The following is a 23960-nucleotide window of genomic DNA, read 5'->3' on the forward strand; positions in this document are numbered from 1 at the left end:
GGAAAGCCGCTCACCTCACTGCCCGGCCTTCAGCACTTTCTCCTTTGATCCCGGTGTCCTGGCTGGAACCAGGACACTCAGAAAGCAGGTCAGAGGAGAGAAAGGACCCAATTCTTCTAAAACGAAAAGACTTTAGCCCAAGGGAAGATAAAGGGCATGACTTTTAACTTTCCAAAGTTAGCTCATTTATTTTCAATGCTGAAAATTAGCACCAGCCTTACACAGAAATCCACTGACTGGGGCTGAAACCCGAGGTGTCAAAAGCTCTGCATTGACAAAGGTTTGCCTCAGCTGCTGCCGCCGAACAACATGCAAAAACATGTCGTTTAATTTTAGCTTTATAATAAATAAGTTCTTTCCCGAACCCACTCAGGAGCACAGGCTGTCACCAGGCCTCCAGGTGTGCTCTGAAATCAGACCCTACCAAGAGATCCCATCCTGCTAAAACATGCAGCTAAGCCATCCATCATCTGCTATGTTCCTGCGAACCGTCTTAACAAGTGCGAGTGTTCCAACAAAACCTCTTCCTCAGGTTCTGCTGTGCTACATAAAGTCAGCGTGTGTGTGTATGTGTGTATGCGTGGGGGGCACGTGTGCATGTGTGTATTCTATAGTAAACTCTTCATTTAAAGGTGTCAGGAAAAGAGTGATAAATAAAGCACAGAGATGAGGCAGCAGAGACTGTAATTCAAAGAGCTTGGGAGCAATGAGACGGTTTTAGCTCCTTCATTCAACCAACCCATTTTACTGTGCTCCTCCCGTGTACCAGGCGCTGTGCTGGGTCCCAGGGGAGACACAGAGGTGGGGTAGGCACGATGCCACTCTCAAGAAGTTCTCAGTCTACTTCACACACACACAGTGGTGATGCCGAGCAGGAGAGCCGTAACGCAGGGCAGCTGAAGCACTTTGGCGTCTCTCTGGATGACCGTTATGGACACGTGCCGTCTTCCAGGGGTCCCAGAACCCCCTGAGAAGGGGCTTGTTGAATGAGTCTTTCTTTCCAGGGCAAAGGCTGATAAGTCTCTGGTAGCAAAGGAATATGAAGCACGTAGAGAAAAAAAAAGGATGCATTTATGAAATGTAAGGAGAGGGGAAATATTACATCTATATAAGAAACAGACAAAGATTTCTAATTTTTAGCTGTGAGATTTATAATGCAAACGTGAACACTGTCCTTGTGCATAAGAACAACACGTAAGGCACGCGTGGGCCCCGATGTTTCTTTTCTCCACCGACGTACATTCTGCCATGCTAAGTGGGGACTCTCTTGGAAATACCATTTCACCTAAGTCCCTCCTTCCTGGCAACCTCCATCACAACCTCATCATGATGTTTGGAGGTGAACTGGGCAATCGAAGTGTCCACAAACCAGGTATTGGACTCTCGGTTGAGAAAACAAACCTGAATCAGATTCATCCCTGTGGTTCCGGAGTCCCTCCGTGCAGAGCGTGGCTGGTGGTCAGGGTGCAATGAGGCCCCCTCCGGGCTCACACTGAGACACTTGCCCTCTTGGCCCCGGACCCCCATGCAGCTGGATGTTCAGAGCTCCCCCAGCCTCTTCTCTGATGGCTGAGTTTCTTGTCCGAGTCCCCTGCTAATCTGTGAAGTCCTTGGGCAGGGGCAATGGCTTTGATTTTGGATTCCCCAAGCTTGGCACCTTCTAACGAGAAGAGAAGCAGCTCACCTTACAGATATTTCTTCTTATTTATTCTAGCGTTTTATTTTACATGCTTGCACGCATACACACATCAAGATTGGCTCATTGCACAATGTTTTCTTCATGCATTCCTTTATTTTTTATTTCTATTTGAGTTAATATTATTTTTTACGCATGAATGTGTTTAAACCTCCCCATTCACCTTAATATTTGCGAAGACAATTTTAAATGCAAATATAAGGGCGTTCAACTTCTATCAGAATCGCTGAAATTATACAAATCGTATTTTGTAGCTCACAGATGCATACGTATTCTTACCTAAACAGTGGAAACTCTAAATAAAACTAAGCAACCCGTGTTTTACCTCTTGACTTGCGCACATTTGACCAGCGCTTTCTATCTTCAGCTTACTGATAGGTAAGGAAGGACCCAAGGAAAAGGACCTGTGGGTTACCCTATCATCTCCTTTTCTTCTACGTCATCGTTTTCAGTGTAAATGGTTGGCTAATTCAGGGAAATAACACGAGTGAGAAAGGATATGACAGGGCCCCTTGGCAATTGGTGTCTGTTACACCACCACTGCCTTTCTGCATTTGAAGCCTGTTCTGATTCTACTGGGAAGCATGGCCCCCTCCCCACTTCCCTTACTTACCCCCTCCTTCCCTGGTTCGCTCAGTCGTGAATGTAACACACCTGCCTGTGCTCACTTTGTGCCTCCCTGGGCTCCTGTAGGATTCTGCGCTCACGAGCATCGTGAATGGAGCAGCAGGGAAGGGTGGACACCAGCCAACTCCTCTGCTCCTGTGCGTGCTCCACCGTCCCTTTCACTTCGCTCCCCAAACCCAACTTCAAAGATAAATATTAAGAATTTCCGGATGGCAACAGCCAAGCATTAAACCAAGCTGTAATGCTTTATAAACTCTGAACACAGAGCCCTGGGCAACTTCAAGGTTGCACGCCCGTGAAGCCGGCCCTGGTCACAATACTCAATGGTCACAACCAACTGCACTTCATTTCGAGCAACAACTGGATCGACAACAGCTAAAGGAGAAAGCCTCAACACTTCAAGACCATAGCAGTACAGAACACCACTGTTCTAAGTCAGATGCACTGAGAATATTACAGCGTGACTTTAAAAGCCGTCAGACAGGACTCTGACATTCTGTGAAATTCAACAGACATTTACTGTGCCCAGCACTGTCCCAAAACCCTCCAGGATGGGGTGCAGGGGGTGTGGCGAGTGCTCCTCAAATGAACAGACACTGTCCCTGACCTCAAGAACACTAGTCCAGCTGGGGAGACAGCTGCAGAACCACACTGCCAGACACAGGTGGCCACTGCTGTGATGGCAAAAGGGAGCACTGTGGAAGCCCAAGTGAGAGAGTAATTGCATCTAACTGGGAGACAGAGGTTTATGAGCTATAGGTGACATTCGAACTGGTCCTCAGAGGTGAGTAAAATATTGATAAAGGATGGGGGAATGACACTGACTTAGTTCGGATTCCTCCAAGAAGTAGAGCCTAAGACAAGGGTCTGTGTGCAGGGAGTTTATTTTGGAAAGTAATCCCAGGAAACAAAAATGAAGAGATTGGGAAGAGGAAAAGCCAACCCAAAGGTGTATTACTGAGCTGATAAGCGCTCTGGACAGATGGGGCTCAGTCCCAGCCGAACCCACTGCGGAGCCACGTAGAATGCACCTCCACCCCAAGACCGTGGGAGAGTGATTGATCCCCACCTCCACTGGTCCAGGGCTGCCCCAGGACTCTTCAAGAACTCCTCAGCATCTCCAGGTTTGCACATACCCAGGGAGAGCCGGGCAGCCTCCCCCAGTCATCCCACACTGAGGTGGAAGAGAAGCCCAGAGGCAGGGGAGATACACGTGGTGCAGCTGACATGGGGTGCGGTCAGGCTACACCTGTGCCCTGCTGGTTGCCACAGCAACGCCTGGAACAAAAAGGTGTGGTGCGAGGAGAGTATCAGGGATGTTCTGCACATCATCCAGCCCCGTGCTTCTCAGACCTGAGCCTGTGTCAGACTCCCCAGAGGGCTTGTTAATGCAGATCGATGGACTCCACCCCAGAGTTTCTGGTTCAGTAGATGGAGAGGAGGAGCTGGGAGTTAACATTTCTAGCATGGCCTCTGTATGGGCATTAAGGCTTTTAAAGACAGTTGTCCATTCTGTACAGGGACACAAGACTGACCAAGCAGGAGAAAGAGCAGTTGCTAAAACGGAAAAATAAATATGTGTGTGTGTGTGTGTGTGTGTGTGTGTGTGTGTACACACCCGTATCTCCAGGGAGAGCAGAAACTGATTTCATCATAAGAATAAAACTGGCATATGCATTCTCTGTCGATCTACAGAGAATTGCTCATCTGTTGATAATCTAAGGAGAATTTCAATAGCCAAATGTGAAGGAGAGGCTGGTGTTAGTCTGTTTGTGTCTTATCCCCACCTCAGTCCAGATCTATTCTCTGCCCTTCGCTGTGCCTGGGAAGCTAATCTCTCTTGACTGGATCACCCAGATTGAGTCAGGCTGGAACCTGGGACCCTTTGCTGCAATGCTGCAAATGCAATGCTTGCACGTGGACACACCTCTCCTCCAGCTACAAAATACAAAGAAACTATATGGGACTAAAAAAAACTGGGGATCCGGAGCAAAAGCAGGTTACTGCGCATAACCCCCTGCAGGTAACACCGCCAAAGGGTGGGCAAAATAATTAAGCCACCCCTCCGGCCCCAGCCCTAGCCACATCCCTACCCTCACCCCATATAAGGAACGAGCTCCTCCCCCTTGGGGAGCGAGCGAGGGAACCTGTTACTTGTTGTCGCCCCCCCCCTGCACCCGGCACAGGAACACCAACAAAGCCTTGCCTGAATTTCTCCTGTGGCCTCTAGTCAGTTTCTATTGATTGGGGAAGGCCAAGAACCCTGGTGGGTATCAAGATTGGCCCATCAAAGGCACCGTTAAGAAACCAAAAAGATGAGAGAAGAGAGGATGTTTAGCTCCGTGCTTCTCCAGGGCTGCTGTGTTCCCATGTGGCCACCTTCGTCCTGGGGCCTCCTCTTGTACATTGCTCACCAGGCTCACCGCCCCTCGGGCCTCGGGGTGGTCACGGTTCCTCACTGTTCCTGGTCCTGGAGCCTCACCATCCCCGGCTGCTCCCTTAACTCTGCCCAAAGTGCTTCATTAATATTCTTTTCAGCTCAGCCATCTTCTTTCTACCAGCATCCTGACTAACAATGGTGTCTTGGGGAAAAAATACAAATTAGAGCCAGGTAAGGCTTCATAAATAGACCAGTATTTCTGAGCCTTCTGCCACGAAGAATAACCCTAATAACACTCAGGGGATGCTGACATTTTAAGACTTAAGGGCAGGATACAATGAAATACAAAATGAAAAAAAATTAGATGAGCCACACATAAAGAGAAACCACGGCCTTGAAACGACTGCCACGATTAAAGACACACCAAAAAAGGCAAGGAGAACTTGACAGAGACAGAGTTTTCTTTCAAACCCTAAGGAATTTGCTAAAGGCAAGGGAGAGGCCCAAAAGTGCTCTGTAAAACTTGTCCCCATCTACATGCGCGCTGGGAACATGGACCCCTGGCAGGAGAAAAGAAAGTGTGATTTAGTCTGTGGACATGAAAGCCTTCCAAAGCATCTTGGGAAATATGAGATAAGATCAGACCAGAAATTAACTAACCTGAGAACACACTGATAACGCGACGTGTTGCAATCAATTTAAAGTTCACGTCTTGCTTGATTTACGCACCCATAATAAAATCAATCAAAAGCTGGTGCTTCTTCGGTGTATTTTAACTCTGTCCCTTGGCATCCCCAGCCCCAGGCTCTGACTGGAGCTCTTGGTTCAGCATCTCAGAGGCCACGGGGTATTTCTACATCTGTCTTCAGCGACCCTGTGCGTGTTGGGGGCGCCTGGAGGAGTCGCCATGCACCCCGGCAAGGATGGCCAATTACTTCAGATCTCAAAGGGACATTCTAAGTGAGGTGCTTAAGCGAGACAGGGGGTGTTGCACAGCGAGGAGGGATCTGGTTCGAGCCTTACAGCTCTTCTCAATGGCCCTCTGTTCTGTTTTTACTCTGTTTACACTGTGCCCTGTTGTTCTCCAGATTTCCAAGGTTAAATCCAGCACCCCCCCCCCCCCCATTAAGGCTATTTGAGTCCTTCAGAATTTCTAGAGCTTCTCTGCTAATCCGATGTGTGTAGCACTTTTCTTCTGGCTGGGCGTGAATACAGGGCGAAGCACGGCTTTTGTGCACTACTGCAGAATTTTTCCCCATGTGACCATCTAAGATGAGGTCTGTGCCTTTAAACTTCTTATCAGTGAGTCGTTCCCCGTTTATTGGTTACAGTATTTTATCTCAGGTGAGAGGTTGTCGTTATCATCACAAACGTAGTTAATATTTATTGAACACTTACTATGTGCTGGATGACTATACTTAAGCACTTAATCTTACAGTAATCTTGTGAGGTATCCGCATTTTTACAGATGAAGAAATTGAGCTCAAGGGAGATGAGGAGACTTAACTCCAAGATCGTGGGGCTAGCAGGTGGCAGATCTGGGCTGTGAATCCAGCTAGCCCATTCTTTAGTCTAACCCAGTTGTTCTTGGCCCAGAGTGACGTTACCTTCTGCCCCCAAGGGACATGTGGCGATGTCTGGAGGCACTTTTGGTTGTCACAGCCAAGGCAGCGCTACTGGCATCTAGTTAGCAGCGCCCAAGGCTGCTTCTATACACCCTACAATGCACAGGAGAGCTCCCGACAAAAAATTATCCAGCCCCAGCTGTCAGCAGTGCCGACCTTGAGAGACCTTGCTCTAACCTCTGCACCATACTATATTGTAATCCTTTTCTGTTTTTATGTCTCTGTATTTGGCAGGATGTCTTTGCTGCAATAGGTCCTAATAGGGTCTCTTTCAGATGTATTCTTGATAAATTAGGGTAAGAAAGCTCGCTTATCCCCGCCCATTTTCCTTCGTCTGTCTTCTCTCCCCTGAGTTGGGACAAAGGTCCGATTAACTGCTGAGCAGAGCGTTCATTCTGCGGGAACAGTGTGCTGAAGTCGGATGTTCTGAGACAGGCTATCTGGTTCCGGGGTTGACTTGGTATGATACACCCAGGCAGCTTTGCAGGTAATTTTTTTTAATTGTCGTAGGAAGTTGCAAGTAGATAAGAATTCTCGTAGCATCTCCCTGCCTTTTCCTATACTTTGAAATATCATACCAATTCTACAGTAGCTTGAAAAAGTGCGGGGCAGAGCTAAAAAGTTACGCTTTCAACTTTTATTTTTTTTAAAAAAAAGTCTCTGATGCCCAGAGGATCATTTATCTGGGACAATGCAATGTTCCGCTCACATGCATTTGCCTTTGGGTACGAGCCAGTGAAAAGCGGCACCCAGGTCTCAGGATGTGGCTTCTCCTTCTCCCCAGAGCCACGGTCTTGTTTCTTCGAGGTTAATACATCCTGGAAAAGGAGAAAGGCTTCCTTCTCGTGCTGTTTATGAACTGAAGGGATGCTGGTAGATTAAGTAATTGTTTGAAAAGACACCCCCCAAAAAATAAGACCCAGAAACAAGTTTGGAAACTTCTAGAAGGGAAGAGCAGAGGAAAGTTTGGAGAATAAAGGGCACAACGGGGCTGTTGATGTGACGCAGGAGAAAGTCTGGTAGGACAGAGAACTGTGGGAACAGCTCATAGCTTCCAACGGGGCCTTAGGCTGGACGCGAAAATCTGATAGTGACCATTTTTAAGCACTTGATGGGCAGAAACATCTTGAAACATGTCTGTGTCCCAGCTGCAAAGCACAAATACCCTGACTGGGAGAAGCCCTTGGAGACAGACACTGACGAGCAGTCCCGACATTCCAGGGACAACAGCCCCTGAGCGAGCGTTTCACCAGCACAAGCTTCAGCCCCAAAGCCCCGAAGCCCTTCCTGTTGAACTCAACTTTCCAGCAACAGAATGAGGGAGGGGACAGCGTTTGAAGGGCAAACACCCTGAGCCTAAAGATGCAGTGTGGTCCACACCTTGACGGTCTCCAGCTTTACTGTGCAAACCAGTCACCTGGGGACCTTATCGAAAGGCTCATCTCGGTGGGTCTGGGGTGGAGCCTGAGACTCTGCATTCCTGACAGGCTCCCAGGCCAGGCCACAGCCCTGCTGCTCCCCAGATTCACCTTGAGAACCAAAGAGGTAATGGGAAGTGAGAAGGACCCCGAGGCGCTGTGAAGCCGGACAAGTCCTCTGAGACCCACAACCTGAGCCCATCTCACTCCCTCTCCTCGCGGTCAGAGTGAGCTTCACACACCCAGCCTGGCAGTTCAGGGCTGCGGGCAGCCTGGCGCCGGCCGGCCAGCACAGTTCTGGCTACACTCAGCTTCCCCCAGAACAGAGCCGTGTGCCGTTCACACCTCCACCTGCCACGTCCCAACCTAACCCTAACCCTAACCCCAACCCTAACCCCAACCCCAACCCTAACCCTAATCCCAACCCTAACCCCAACCGCAACCCTAACCCCAACCCCAACCCCAACCCTAACCCTAACCCCAACCCTAACCCTAACCCCAACCCCAACCCCAACCCTAATCCCAACCCTAACCCCAACCCCAACCCCAACCCTAACCCCAACCCCAACCCTAACCCTAACCCCAACCCCAACCCTAACCCCAACCCCAACCCTAACCCCAACCCTAACCCCAACCCTAACCCTAACCCCAACCCTAACCCCAACCCCAACCCTAACCCCAACCCTAACCTTAACCGTAACCCCAACCCCAACCCCAACACTAACCCCAACCCCAACCCTAACCCTAACCCAGCCTGCTGAATTCCTCCCTCTCTGAAGCCTTCCCCACGGGCAGTCGCTTCCCCTGGCTGCCTTTAAATACCCCTAATGTAGTACGTGGGGCCTCGTATTGGGTTAGTTTACTGAAGTTTGTAAGTCCCCCACTAAGCTGTGAGCTCTCAGAGCAGAAACTGTATCTCCTTTATTTAGGTAACGCTGCTTCTTCACATGGTTACCTGGCACCTGGTGTATCTTTTTGTTTTGTTTTGCTTTGTTTGTTTTAATTTTTATTCGTATAGTTGCTTTACAATGTTGTGTTCGTTTCTGCTGTACAGCAAAGTGAATCAGCTATACATGTACACAGATCCCCTCTTTTTTGGATTTCCTTCCCATTTAGGTCACCACAGAGCACTGAGTGGAGTTCCCTATGCTAAACAGTAGGTTCTCATTAGTTATCTGTTTTATACATAGTAGTGTATGTATGTCAATCCCAATCTCCCAATTCTTCCCATTCCCCTTTCCCCCCTTGGTATTCTCTACATCTGGCTCTATTTCTGCTTTGCAAATAAGTTCATCTGTATCGTTTTTCTAGGCGCCACACATAAGCGATATTATACGATATTTGTTTTTCTCTTCCTGACTTACTTCACTCTGTATGACAGTCTCTAGGTCCATCCATGTCTCTGCAAAGAGCACAATTTGTGAATTTGTTAAAAAATATTAGTTAAACAAGTGAAGGAATTAAGTGTCACACCCATGCCCATCATTCTCTTTTCTTCCCCTTCTTCAAAGGTCTCAAGGGCCTTAAATGTTTGAGGTTATACATTTTAGGTGGTTTTAGAATAAGAATAAGATCTAACTTTCACAGAGCACTCACTATATGTTAGACATTGTTCTAAGCACTTCTGTCTCGTTTAATCTTCCTAACAATCTCCATGACCCTTTGAAGTTATCACTGTCATTATTGTTCCCATTTTAAACATGAGGAAACTGCAGCACAGAGAAGTTAAGGAACTTGACCAAAGTCACACAGCTAGGAAGTGCTTGCACCAGGATTTAAACCCAGGCAGTGTGGTGTTAAAAACAAGTAGGAGTCTTTGGAGGACCCCAACATAGGACAAACAAACCACGACTCTGCCTGCTCTCCGGGCCGCTCTTCGGCCGTATCCAACTTACAAAACACACACCCTCGGCCATCTTTTGTCTCTATCGTGGACTCACACTGGAGCTGGGATACATCCAGTGTCTCCGTGCAGGGCTCACAGCCCTCCAGAGGGGTCACGGGCAAAGCCAAGTACAAAGCCTGTCAAACGGTCAACAGAGGGAGGGAGGGGGAGGGGGCGTCCACCCTGGGGGTGCAGTCAACAGCTACAGCACATCTAGCCGTAAACTGGCTTGTGGATTTCACAAGGTGGATCTCTTGGCCACAGCTGGGTCTTGGTCTAGGTGTAGCACCGTGTTCACCATCACCAAGGGGTCAGTAAGAGCCAGCCCTTCACTGGACGCCACCCGCCCCCTCACCAGGGCCCTCTGGGAACCCTGAGCAGATGGGAGAGCTGAGGGCCGGAGGGGCCGACATCCCAACGTGCTAGTCTACGGCCCACCCTTCCAGCGACGCTCAAAGCTGCAAGGTGGACGAGCCTTCGCGCTGGGGTGGCGGAAGTTTTGTGGGCTTTGTGCTGCGATTCAGCTTCTCACTCTGCCCATTCCTTCCTCCTCCCCCTTCACCGGCCCTGATATCTGATAAACATCTTGTTTCCAAAGGCCAACTCAGCATCTGGAGAACCCAGCCTGCCACACACTGGCCTCGGAATAGGATGTGTCCTTCCATTTTCTCCTCTCTAGTGATCCCTACACCTTAGGACCCTTCAACCTCAAACAACTACTGTCGGTGCCTAGAAAAGACCCTGTATTTCTACATGTCCCTGCTCTGGCTCATCGCCATCCTCTCTGCATAACACGGTCCTTCCCTCCTCCCCCCACGTCATCCACCTGGCCACCGTCTAACCATCCCTTCCGGCTCAGCTCAAATGGCACGCCTCCCTTGGGCTCTCCTACACAGCCACTCTCCCAGGCAAAAACATTTTGTCCCCTCCATCTTTCACCCCACGTGCCTTCTGCATACACTATTATGATGCTAATTATACACTTATAGTCTCACTGAGCTGTGAGACACTTGAGAGTAGATTCTGTTTTGTGTTCGTTTTTTTAGCTCTAGCACTTGGGACACAGTAGGAGCACAATAAATGTTTACTCAGTTGAATACACTTGAATGTGTGATGCTTGTCTGATGGAATTTCTTACAAGAATGACTGGTTCATTTAAAGCCCTCCTGACCCCCACTCCCACGACAAGGGATCCACAACAGCACAGATGTGACCCACACGCAGACAGTGAGCTCAGCCTCTAGAGAGAGCTCCAGTCTTCACACACACACACACACACACACACACACACACACACACACACTCACAAAGTACAAGAGGGTGTCCCCACACCCCAAGACCACGCTTGTGTCAGGGATCAGAGGATCAGCCTCTGTGTGCCTGTGGCATCCCCTGTTCCTCGTCCACTTGTGATGGTGACCAGAGGCCACCCTTTCTCCCCTGTCTCAGATCACTTTCTTTTCCACATCATGGCTTGGCCAGGGGCTACTGCCGCATACCTATCTTCCTCTGGAACTTTCTGGAGGGTTAGTACACTGGCTGGGCCACAGAGAATGTACATATGCCTTGACCCCTGACCTAATATCATCATGAGTCCTCCAAGTTCATGGCCACCCCTGTCAAGTCATGAGGAAACAAGGTCAGAAAGCATCAGGACAGACTTGGGAAACCCTAGGAGAGAGGACTTCTAAAGACAGGTGGAGCTGCTTCTGGAATGTGGATGTAGGGGTGGGTATAGGGGAGGGGGAAGGGCAGGGGAAGGTCAAAAGAAAGTTATAGTAACTGGCTCATTCCCTGAAAAGGAGATTTACAGGACCTTTGCAATTAAATGTATCCACCTGGAGATTCACGAGGTACATTCCCGCAACCAGGATGCTGGTGATTCCTTCAACAGATACTTCTTAAGTGCCTTACACTCAATAATACAAGTGCCTTATCATGCCAGGCACTGTTCTAGGCACAGCTGACAAACCAGGAGCTGGAGGCCCCATCTCGGTCCAGTGTAGCTTTCAATTAAACACTAGCTCAACAGCCACAACTGTATTTCCTTCGTTACTGTTGATTCTCATAGAAACACCAAAGAGCGAGTGTCCATTGATCACACACAACACAATTAAATCCCCTGCCCGCCTCCCTGCTCAGCACTCTCACACAGAGCGACCGCCCCAGTCTTCCCTCCGCACTCCAAGCTCCCAACTCCCTCACAAGCAGCTCTCGCCTCCTTTAATGCAGAAGAAAGAGGCTGAGATGAGAGTTTAAGGAAAGAAAGAAATCATTACCCAAAGTTGTGCCCAAATCAGGAAGGGAGCCACTAGAATAAAGCCAGGGTCCAAAAACAGGAGCCCCATCAGTTACCGTGTTTTTCTTAACTCAAAAAAAAAGGGGGGGGGAGGGCTTCCCTGGTGGCGCAGTGGTTGAGAGTCCTCCTGCCGATGCAGGGGACACGGGTTCGTGCCCCGGTCCGGGAAGATCCCACATGCCGCGGAGCGGCTGGGCCCGTGAGCCATGGCCGCTGGGCCTGCGCGTCCGGAGCCTGTGCTCTGCAGTGGGAGAGGCCACAGCAGTGAGAGGCCCGCGTACCGCAAAAAAAAAAAAATCACTCATCAAGTGCCAAAGAAGTGCCTCCGCCTAAGGCATTCTGCAAGGACTTAAAGTTGACAATAAATTCAACCAGACATTTTCATCCCTCACAGACCCATGAGCTGGACCGTCTACACTTGCCAACTGACCCAAGTCTGGCAGGAAATGGAAGGACCTTTGCTCGAACCCTCACCACCGAGAAGTGTTTGCTTTGTATCCACCTCACCACCCGTGATAATAAGGATGAATAATGTTTACTGAAAGACAACTACACACAAGGCACCATGTGGTAGCTCTTTTCCATGGATCTTCTCCGTCAGTATTCACAGATCCATGAAGTAAGGTCTACGGTCATCCGCCTTTGGAGATGCGGAAGTCGAGGGTCAGAGGGATTCAGGGGCTTGCCCAAGGTCCCACTGTTGGTACCAGGAGCTGCCACAACACCAGCCCTAGAGCTGGTGCCCTCACGTCCTGGGAGCTCGTGGTCCAGATCATTCTGCACCTCAGGAAAGAGAGAGGGGCATCCCCGCTTTCTGCGTGAAGCTCGTTCACAGCTAAACAAGGCCATGTCCACACAGCGAACTCTGCTGGTTCAGCCAAACTGCTGGTCGCTTTCACAGGGAAAGAGTCTCACCAGTAATATACCAAAGGCACAAACTGACTGAGTTGATCTGGAAGCTTCCCAGACAGTGCCCATTAGAAATAGGATTCAAAACCCAAGATGTGCTATTTCTAGGTTATTCGTTGGCACGCTGCCGCTCAGAACCTCTCGTGAAAAGTTCAATCCTTGTGTATTTTACCAAATCCGAAAATGGTTCAACCCCATTTCAAATGTTCATTTCTCATTTTTCTCCCCAACTTTCTGAATAAGTTAAATTTTAAACAAGTAGAATTTAGCTTTCTTGTTGAACACTTAAGTAAAAGATGAACTGCCTAATGGATGAGAGGTTATCCTAATATTATTGTGACAAAACCCATAAATCATGGCCATTATAATTTTTCTAAAATTGTATTTTGTTTCCAATATGTAACTCTTTCTGTCTTTCAATTATTTGGGACAGTTTTGCCAAGACAGCTTCATATGGAAAATTCAGACAACTAGGTCTCATCCATGACAGGTCAACATTCACTTTGGAAATACAAAAGCTTTTTATTTTTTTTTTAAAATAATCTTACAAAGGTCTTTTTTTTTTAATATATATTTATTTATTTGGCTGCACTGGGCCTTAGTTGCAGCATGCGGGATCTACTTCCCTGATCAGGTATTGAACCTGGGCCCCCTGTATTCGGAGGGTGGAGTCTTATGCACTGGACTGCCAGGGAAGGCCCAAAAAACCTTTTTAAAACACTGAAATCAGGTTGAGTGGGTACTTCTTCTCTTATCTATTTTAAAATAGTTCAAATAATTGAGGCATTAAAAACTCATCCAGAATCACACCAAGCTAGCGAGTAAGTTCTTATTTTCCCCTCCAGATGCACACAGAATCTCACACACATGCAAACCTATCCTGTACGCTTTCAACCCCGCTCATTAGAAACAGAATTGCCTTTGTACAAACGATCAACCAGGGTCTGTCCCTTCTCCATCCACCCACCCTCAGAGCTGGGTTTTTACTCGATATCCTTTCTCAGCATTAATTGAATTATGAATATTTACGTATGTCTTTTACTTCCTCAAAATGCCTTTCCATCCGTTATCTCTTTTCATCCTTATAGTAACTCCGCGAGGCATTACTGTTTCCCTAAATGCAGGAAATAGACTACATGTTGTGCTGTGGCAAACAGCTATGAATACAGCAAGCTGTGTCTGTAAAGGGCCGGACAGGAGGCGTTTAAGGTCTTGTGGGCAGGCGGTCTCTGTTGCAGCTTCTCAGCTCTGCCCCTGCAGTGCAAAGGCGGCCTGCATGAGAATGAGTATTGTTCACGTTCCCAGGAGACTATATTTACAGACTCTGATTGGAAGGCCTGTCATTTTCATAGCTCACAAAACTTTATTCTTCTTTTGACTCAACCATTAAAAATGTAAAAACCACTCTTAGCTTGTGGACATACAGGTGGTGGGCCAGAATGACCCACCTGTGGGCCACAGCTGGCCAATCTTGTCCAGAGCAGAGGCGCTTGGAATTAGGAAGGACCTTTAGAGAGCTATGAGCTCATTGCCCCTCCACTCATGGGTGAAGGATCGGATGCGTCTCCAGGCAGTAGCCCATGTGACCTGCCAAGATGAGACCCCAGATATTCTAGCTCTAGTTCAGTGCACTGTCCACCAAAAGGCACTGCTTCAAATAAAAGCAGATGAGGCCAATTAAAGAGATAACTGTAAAAACTGTTCAGCAGCACTCCCGAAGCCGAGACCGCCTAGTGCCAGCTGCGTGGCCTGCCGCTACCTCTGCAGACAGCGCCTGGCACGCTTTCAGAGGGCTTGAGAAACATAACTGGTTGAGCAGAAATCGTCCCAAGAAATAGCACAGTGACTTTTGCTCTGCCGCTGCCGTACCCTGCTACAGTTTAACTCCTCTTCTGCCTGAGTTGTGAAATCTGTGAAGTAAGGAAATCGACACTTGCCATTTTAACTTTTACGACAGTTTCACTTTTTATACCAACTTAACCAGTCCCCAGATAGAATGCCACCACGAGGCAAGGCAGACTTTTCTCCAGGTAATCTCTAACAGAGGGCTCGGTTGCATAACAGCCAGGACAAAGCAGTTTAGCTCTCTCCCTTCTTCTGTTTGCTTGAAATCCATGTTTCGTCACCTCTATTCATTTGTTTTCTACCGTTTCAATAAGAACAAAACCTCACTAGCTGGGGTGGCAGGGCAAGTGCCCCAGAAGCAGCAGGCTGAGATCGGAGTCCGCCATTCCAAAAGCTAGAGCAGAGACCATCGTGCGTGTGCGTGCGTGTGTGTGTGTGTTTGCATGTACAGAAACTAGAGACAGGTTTAAACTCTTCAGGGAAGGGGAGCAGAATGGGCCGGGAATAAGGGAACAGAAAGCTACCTGAGCCCACGTGGGAAGAGCAAAGGACATTCTGCTTATTTGCTCATCTCTGAAGCACTTCCTCCATCCGTCTCCTCCTGCTTCCTCCTCTCCCTCTGGCTTGGCTGCTCTGAATCATCCAGTCTGGACAAAGGGCCCTGGGGGCCAAGCCCTGCCGGCCCCAGCCCCCCACTCTGTGGCTCCCTGCACTTTGCCCACCGATCGCCGCAAGCAATGGTCAAGTGTGAGCAAGTGCGTGACGGTCTGCCATCCCCACTGCCCCCCACCGCTGGTCTGGGAGCCCCTGACACCAGGGCTATGGTCACTTCATCCATCACTGAATGCCAGCACCCAGCAGAAGGCCTGACACACAGCAGCAGAAACTCCGTTCAGTGTTGCTAAGTGAGTGAATAGCCCTGGCTCCAAAAAAGAAAAAAATCCACAAAAGTGTGAACCAATGCTTTTATTTATTTATTTATTTATTTTTGGCTGCGTTGGGTCTTCGTTGCTGTGCGCGGGCTTTCTCTATTTGCGGTGAGCGGGGGCTACTCTTTGTTGTGGTACACGGGCTTCTCATTGCGGTGGTTTCTCTTGTTGCGGAGCACGGGCTCTAGGCACACGGGCTTTAACAGTTGTGGCTTGCAGGCTCTAGAGCGCAGGCTCAGTAGTTGTGGTGCACGGGCTTAGTTGCTCTACGGCATGTGGGATCTTCCCGGACCAGGGCTCGAACCCGTGTCCCTGCCTTGGCAGGAGGATTCTTAACCACTGCGCCACCAGGGAAGTCCTGAACCAATGCTTTTAAATGAAGATTTAATGTCGGTCACATAAACACCTATTGCCCTGATGGGAAAGCTGGACTGAACCCAGACTCCACTTTGATCTCCAGTAGGACAGAAACAGCAGGAGCTGTGGACCCAAAAGAGCCCCTGACCTTCCAGGGGGAGGGCGTGTGGGAGGTGCTGGGGGTTATTTACATAGCGATGTGCTCAGCTGGCGAGAGCCCTTGGCTTTCCCAGGGTCCTAAGACTTCTCGAAGAAGGGTCAGCAGGGAACGCTACGATGTGCGTCCAGTTCCTCAGCATCACCTTCGGTGAGACTTTCAGAAGTGTCCAAAGAGGCAAAGAAGTAGTACAATTAGAAAGTCAAAGAGTTGCCCCACAGGATACCCTCTCTGTTCTGCAGCTCCTTCATCCAAAAACTGGGCAACGTTACCATCTTTCTCCTACCTTACCCCAACTTGAAACGTTACCCAGCAATTTTTGCACGTTGCTTTATGCAGCCTTCTTTTTAGTACATATTACACTTTCAACATTTATTTAGCATCTACTACGTGGCAGGCACTGAGCTGAGTTCAGTGGAGAAAGCAGAGGAAGACCAGAATGACACTTCTGAGAAGCTTGTGGTCAATTGGAGGAAATGGAGGAGGTTAAATGAATTAATTATGCCCATAATTCAGTGGAAAAGGTCAGCAAAGATGTAAATCACTGTCATGTATTATAAGTGGTACAGCAGGTTGGAACAAATGTGTATTAGGCACAAAAGCTTCGCTTTGGGTGGAGGTCAGAGAAGCTGACCTTTTTATTATGTTTTTAATTGGACCTTGAAGAATGAATAGAAATCCATGGCAGCAGTGTGGGGAAGAGGGGCAACGAGGTGGAGGTGGGAACTTATGGACCAAGTGTACAGGTTAGGTAAGGACCAGGCCCAAAACACTATGATTTAGAGAACAGCAAGTATGCATGCAGTTAGAGGGAAGCCAGCAGAAAACGGAAGGGGATGTCATGCTAAAAATAAAACTGGTGATGTGTCCCCTGAGCAATGGTGAACTGTGGAAGCCAAGGGTCCAAGGAAGGGAACCCACACTTGCGTTTAAAAAAGACGACTAGTGACTGAAAGAAGGAGCATGAAAGGACAGGACCGATAGTCCAATACCATTGCTTTGACTCCCATTCAAGTGTACTTCCCATCCACACGACCAGCGAGACGATGCCCCAGAGGAGGTCACTGCAGGGTGGTGGGACCTCCCGAGGATGGAGAAGCCAGGTTTCATGATGTAGGAACAGAGCGGAGGTGAGACTGTGAACACAGCAAGGCAGTAAGTGATGCATGTCCCAGACAGTACCTTCTCATGGGAGGAAATAGGTCTTATTGACCCTCTTTTCACCAGGGTCTTGCAGAGGAGGTAGGTGAGCTCGTGGGAAGGATCATACCGGAAGCTTTCAGAAGATGAGCCAACACAGGCTTGAGGAAGAACACGTGCAGTGGGTGTGGGTGGAGATATCGCCCGCGGCACTGGTCCTCTCCGTGGGGTAGCCAAGATCTCCTCCCACAGAGCAACGCTTTGCAATTTTCAAAGCACTGTCTCACTCACACAGCTGGCTTCTGGAACAGATGCTGATGTGGATGTCCCGCTGAAATGACTAATGGCCCGAGAGTGTGCTGGAAAGAGGAGCCGCGCTAGAATAAGGCAAAGTGATGTCACAGCAGCTCAAGAAAGAAAGGGCCATTCAGGGCTGGCAGGTGTGTGACATTTGCAACTCAGAGGTTTATTAACAACCACTTAGCCCCAAAGCATTCCCACTTGCCCGTCAAATAAAAACTAAAAACAAATGAATTCCGCAAGCCTTATCAGAGCCACACACATACACACAGATCGTGGTTATTAAGATAATCAGGATTATATTTTACATTTAGTCCTATTTCTAAATTGAGAAAGATTTCCATAGTACTGTTACACACACTATAGGCTCTACTGTTTTTCAAAACTGCTGTACAGGTTGCGAGTGTTAAAATAATAAAATGCAATAATGCAAATGCCAGGTCAGCAGACATTCATCCAGAAGCCAAGCACCAGTAAAGCACTTTGGTCAAAAGATTATAATGTAACTGAAGCCCTGGAATATATTACACTGAATATAAATTATTAATGTAATTTAATTTTAAGTGTTAGCCAAATGCTTACTGGAGTATTTTAAAAGCAAAACAATCTAATGGCATAAACCTGAGACGTGCAAAAGCAAGTCAGTAAACTATTGTAAAATATGGTAGGGAATAATTTGATCTTAGCTCTGGGCACACTAATACTTAATTGAAAATTGGTCTTCTGGGGTTTTGTCAGTTGTTTTATTCAAAACCAAAAAAATAAAAACCCCACAATTCTGCTACGTGTTCAGGAACATTTTCTAGATTATTCATTTCTACTTCTCTTAATACCTCACTGTTTCTACAACCAATATTTTCCCTTCCATAAATACACTGCTGCTTCATTGCAAATACCCTCCTGTAATGGAGAGTTTAGTATCATGAATTGAACTTACTCCAAGATTTAGCCATACAATTATAATCAGAATCTTACTGGGTCAACTCATATGAACACTTTTACAATTTTTGATACACACTGACAAGCGACTTTTCTAAAGGTTATCCCCACTTGCCCCCCACCACGCTGCACTCATGCCGGCATGCAATGTTATCAGTTTGGAATCTTCGCTAATTTTAAATGGCGATGAGTACAGCGTTCACGCGCATCTTTCCGATTCCGGGTGATGCTGAACATTTTCTAGGCATTCTGTCCCTCTTCTGTGATTTTTCTGTAGATGTCTCTCGTCCAATTTCTTTGGGAAGGCGGGAGGGGATGGCAGTCACTAAGTTCTCTTAACAATACATTTGAACTCCACTAGTGATTCAATCATTCTGGGAGTATTTACTGAACGCCTGTATGTGCTAGAAACTGGGAAGAATAGCAGGAAGAGTCCTCCCTCCTGTGGAGCTGACACTCTAGTGGTACTGGAGATATCTATTAAGTTAAGCTATCAAAATTTGGCTATGTTTTTTAGTAGCATTGCTTTCACCATGCAATGTGTCCCGAGCACAGAGCTTAGCTGCACTACAGGGCTCAGCACTGGTCCACGTGGGGCACAGCCCCACAATACACACACACTTACTTTCATTTTTTAACCAGCTACCAGTCAGGACCACCCCGCCAGTGCCGCATGAATCAGGTACTGACCCGCAACCACACTCTGCAGATTTTCCACACAGCTCCCACTCTGCTGCAGCAAACCACCAAGCAAGATCAGCCCTCACAAGGCGAAGCCTCAGAATCAGAACAGCAGAGCCTACGCTTTAGTGATTCGGCAGAAACAAACAAGAAGAAAACCAGAAGCTGCTTCTACTCCAAGGCAGCTGGGGTGCAGAGCTTGACCATAAGAGGCCTTACGAGTCCAGTCACACCTGAGCACCCCAAAGAATTCCAGGCCTTCTTTTTCAGAATTGCCAGGACGTGGGCTCCCTGATAAGGGCTCCCCCTGGCACAAGAACTAGGAATCCTCTTGTTCCACAAGCCCTGAGTGCGCCTCGGACAAAACAAGGGGCATGTGTGCAGCGTGTGGGTGTGGGTGTGGAGGTGTGTGATGTGTGTGGGGGGGTGTTTGTGGTCCGGGATGTATGTGGTGTGTGTGTGCGTGTATGTGTGATGTCTGTGTGTGTGCATGTATGGTTTGTGGTGTGTGTGCTGTGTGCATGTGTGATGTCTGTGTGTATGAACGTATGATTTGTGGTGTGTGTGGTGTGTGTGTGATGTCTGTGCGTGTGCATGTATGGTCTGTGGTGTGTGTGTGGTGTGTGGGGGGTATGTGTGATGTCTGTGTGTGTGCATGTATGATGTGTGGTGTGTGTGTGGTGTGTGTGCATGTGTGTGTGTGTGTGCTGTATGCATGTGTGGTGTGTGCATGTATATGTGTGGTGTGTGTGGTGTCTGTGTGTGCATGTATGATGTGTGTGGTGTGTGTGATGTCTGTGTGTGTACATGTGTGGTGTATGTGTGCTGTCTGTGTGTGTGCGTGTGTGGTATGTGTGTGTGCGTCTCTAACTCTGCTTCCTCCATCAGTGACCAGCTCCTGCTAGCGCCAAGTTCACTCTTCCTGTCTCTAATGGGACTGTGTCCTACCTCCACCCAAGGCTCTGTGACACCACTCACCTGTGTCCTGTGTAGGGGCGGGGGCGCTTGATCTCCTGCCCCTGCTGCCTGCTCCCAACCTGAACAATCGGCCTACCCCTGTCCACTTCACTGGCGCCCATGTTCCCGCTGCCTCCTGTCACCTGGGCCTGTGCACCGTGGGCCGTGTCTCTGTGATGCAGACCTCTCCTCTCCCACCTCTTTCCCCGGCCTCCTTGTTCTCCCTGGAGAACACCCTCCTCCTCCTGCCTTTTCTCACTCCCTATGATTCACTGCAATGGTGGGTGTGGCTGGCCTTCTCTTTAAATCCCAGTGCTGCTTCGAGGCCAGTAAGTGACCCTCTCCCCCATGTCACCTGTGTTTGCTCAGGCGGCCATCACAAAGGATCCGAGACTGGGGGACTTAAACAACAGAAACATATCCCCTCACAGTTCTGGAGGCTGGAAGTCCAAGATCAAGGTGTCAGCAGAGCTGGTTTCTCCTGAGGCCTCTCTCCTTGGCTGGGAGATGCCACCTTCTCCCTGTACCTTCACATGGTCGTCCTTCTGTGTGTATCTGTGTCCTGAACTCTTCTTATAAGGACACAGGTCCTATTTGATTAGGGCCCACCTTGTTTAACTTAATTACCTCTTTAAAGACCCCACCTTCAAATACAGATACATTCTGAGGTACTGGGGAGTGGGGCTTCAACATACGAATTTCAGCCCGTAACACCATCCATGAATATAACACTTATCAAGTTGTCTCTACATCACACCATATGGCCACAACCCAGACCTCGCCCAAGTCTAACCCAGCACCCACTCGTCACCTCCAGTCCCAGGCTCACTGAGGGCCGTCTCCCTCCAGACTCCAGATCTGCATTCTCACAGGACTTTCAACCACTCACCTCGTTTACACCTCTGGCAGCCCTTCAAACCCCCCCTGCCTGCACTGCCTCCCCACCCTCTGTAGAATCCACAGCCAGTTATGTGTTCTGCCCCATTCACAGCCCGTGTTCCCCGTCCCAGCATCAGTGTTCAGCCAGTAAGGACGGACCCAGGCACACTACTGTTCACGGCCAGCATCCACACCAACCCGTTTGGATTTGTCAGTGCCGGAGACAAGCTTTCATTGTGCAAATGCCTGTCACTTCCTCCACCTACTACTTCTTCCCCCAGTTCTACCTCCTTCTCGGAGAACCTTCCCCCACCCACTCAGCCAGAGAGGAGAAGCCACCCTCTGACCTCCGGCCACAGGTGACTGGACCAATGGCAGGTACTGCCTTAAGAATTCCTCATAGAGTCAGACCTGTTGCCGAGTGCTGGGTACCTGAGCCGTAGGACTACACTGGGTCAGAGCCCTCCTAGGCACCACGGCAACCCCAGTCCACATCAGGCCCATGCGATGGGAGACAGGCCTTGCAAAAACACTCAGTCGACAAGGAAAGGAGTGAAGCAGACATGCCCCAGAGATGAGAGGGCGGAGGCCAGAGCCGCGGATGACCCCTCAGCTCCCATGACGTCAGCCTCCACTTCCACCGCCGGCTTCCGTGAGAGCGCCCTGACACCATCAAACAAATCCCTTTACTCAAGCGGAGTAGCTTTTGGTTTCCTGCCACCAAACCATCCTTGACTAAGACACCTTTCAACACAGCTGGCGGATCGTCCCCACTGCCCACTTTTTCATTCTTTTTCTTCTCCCGGAATCTGTTTGCCCGTTTCTATTGAAACAGTCACACCACACACACAGAGCCTGATTTTTCACTTGAACAAATGCTGCCTGGCCTGGTCCCAAGAGAACAAGCGGCAACCCCATGACTTAATCGCACAACAGGTGAGCCGGGCCGTGCCAGCATTGACACCAACTTGCCTCTGACCTGCCGGAGTTATTTGCCTGCTAGAGTTTCCTGACCACAATCCCGACTGCTTGAGTTACTTTGCGGAATATCCAGACGTTTGCAGCATCTGCGGCCCCACAGCAGTGGGAAGCGTTCAGCGGCAAGGGCAGAGCTGCGTGTAGGAACAGGGGTTGGGGGTAAAATGTGTTCAAGTGAACATTCTTCATCTCAAACCACTTAGCACTTCAGCAATGAGATTAATGGTTGCCATGGCAACTGATAAACCCAGGAGCCTAGGGAAGACGGCAGCCTTCTCGAAACTCCTCAGAACGAGGGGACTCTCTAAAATGCCAAGATCTGCCACAGGCCAAAGTCCTCCCTTCAGCTTTGGCCAAAAATAAACTTTCTCTTGCACATTTTATGATTTTTGGTAAAACCTTCTCTCCTGAGGAAAATCCACTTTTTTCTCTTGGTGTTTTTTTGATCCTACACTATTCTGCTATTCCTAAAGACAGGAAGTTCCTACAACATTTCTGGCGTTTTTCTGTCAAATGTTACAGCTTGGGGGGTATGGATCTGTTTCATTTATTTCTGTTCCTTCGGTCTCTCTCTCCTTCTTGGCCCTCACTCTCCTTCAGCCCTCACTCTCTTCCAGATAACACACTAGGCATCACATGGTTTGCAGATTTGAATGCATCCTTCTGGGAGCACCTCCAAATGAAAGCGACGCGCTCTGGCAAGCATTCAGCTCTAACAAATGGCAGGTCCTTTTCCCCTGTAGACAACACACAGCTCTGAGAACCACGGGTCATGAGACGAGGTGAAGCCACGGCATGTCCTTCCCCACAGCCTGTTCTCCAAGAGACCCCTCTTTGAAATAAAGGCTGGTCGCCCACATGAGAAAGGGTACCAACGTGTTCTTTTTGTTCATTAGCTTCTTTTGCTTTGTTTTCCGGTTGATTCAGAGAAGTGGTAGTGACTGTACGTACAGACATAAACTTCTACAGCACTCGTTCCATTAACGTGAATAAGAAATAAAGTGATAATTATGGGAACATGCTAGAATTACACCTGTCGTGCTTGATTTCAACTTGATCACAACAGGCACTGGCACCAAGGAAGGAAGAGAAAAAGCTGAGTGGGGCGTCACAGGCACACTTGGCGTAAGGGGCCCACTGCCTGGGCACCACCTTACTCCTCTCCCTGCCATTGGTGGCCTCGGACTGGGCTGTGATTCATATTCCTGACATAGAAATACATGGATTTTATGGTCCATCTTGTATGCTCTAGAGGCTTTCCTCTATGATATTTAGAATTGATTTTGTCAGTTTTGATTACACAGTTCATAGTTTTAAGTTTTCAATAACAAAATATGTGTGAAATCCCTTTATTATTGAAAATTCTGCAAGAAAAATAATTTAATTATGGTGAGTGTGAAAGTTTCTGGCTTTTGTTTTAACCATCAAAGAAATTCATTTTTCATTTAGTTTTTGATAACCTGAGGTTTCTTAGAAATGCAACTATGTTCTTATTAGAAAACAGAGTGTACCATGAAATCTTAGTCAACCAGAATGCCATTTTCTGGTAGAGCAAGCATTAGATGTACCATAAGCACAGAGGACTGGGCTATGGGTCAGGATACCTGACAGTCAGTCAGGGCACCACTGCCTGATGGAAATACTCCTTGCAGAGACTCTGGTCCTGTTGTTCTAACTCTCTGTACCTCAAGTCACCACCTAGCTTCTCTTTGCTGCAGCACCACGATCAGCCCACCAGGAGGAAGGGCGTTGAGCAAATGACTGGTTCGGATGTTCAAACCATGTTACTTCAGTGAGCAATCATTAATAATTTCACCAACAGAGAAAGATGTTCCCCATATATTGTTAACTAAAATATCAGTTTGGGGAATTCTCTGGCGGTCCAGTGGCTAGGATTCGGCGCTCTCACTGCTGAGGCCCTGGTTTTGATCCCTGGTCGGGGAACTAAGATCCCACAGA

Source organism: Tursiops truncatus, chromosome 10 (assembly GCF_011762595.2).
Source record: "Tursiops truncatus isolate mTurTru1 chromosome 10, mTurTru1.mat.Y, whole genome shotgun sequence".
In the NCBI taxonomy this organism is placed as follows: domain Eukaryota; kingdom Metazoa; phylum Chordata; class Mammalia; order Artiodactyla; family Delphinidae; genus Tursiops; species Tursiops truncatus.